Source organism: Oryx dammah, unplaced genomic scaffold, assembly GCF_014754425.2.
Source record: "Oryx dammah isolate SB20612 unplaced genomic scaffold, SCBI_Odam_1.1 HiC_scaffold_2, whole genome shotgun sequence".
Lineage (NCBI taxonomy): Eukaryota > Metazoa > Chordata > Mammalia > Artiodactyla > Bovidae > Oryx > Oryx dammah.
This window is the reverse complement of record NW_024070186.1, coordinates 159,678,636-159,679,212: the sequence shown is the minus strand read 5'-3', so window position 1 is coordinate 159,679,212 and position 577 is coordinate 159,678,636.

Sequence of the window (577 nt, the reverse complement as noted above, 5' to 3'; positions counted from 1 at the left end):
GCAGCACACATTTACTCACAGTGGAGCCTCGAAATTGAAATCAAGGCGTCAGCAGGCAGCGATTGCTATGAGAGCCCTGAGGGAAGCATGTGTTCCAGGCTTCTCTCCTAGGCGTGTAGATGGCTGTCTCCAGGTCTCCATGGCGCCCTCCCTAGACAAGTATCTGTCTCCTAATTCCCCATTTTCAGAGCTCACCAGTCCTAATGGATTAGGGCCCACCCTAAGGACCTCATGCTAACTTGATTCCTTGTAAAGACCCACCTCCAGGTGCTGGTAGTTAGGACTTCACTGTGTGAATTTATGGGAACACGATTCAGTGTCTAATATCCTTGAAGAGGAACCAGCCTCCTGATGGGCCACCCGTGTGCACCCCATGGGGACAACCTACGAATCCCGCTTCTCAGGGAAAGTCTCTCTTGGGTCCACCAGACCCCAGCTGCATCCTCTGCCCCTTAGGAGCCCTTCAGTTGTCTGAAACTCCCTTCCCACACCCAGAGGTCCAGATCCTTCCCTGAACCAGCTCAGAACTCCAGGGCGGGAGGGAGACAAAAGAGGCGCTCTTGCTTCAGCTTCAGAC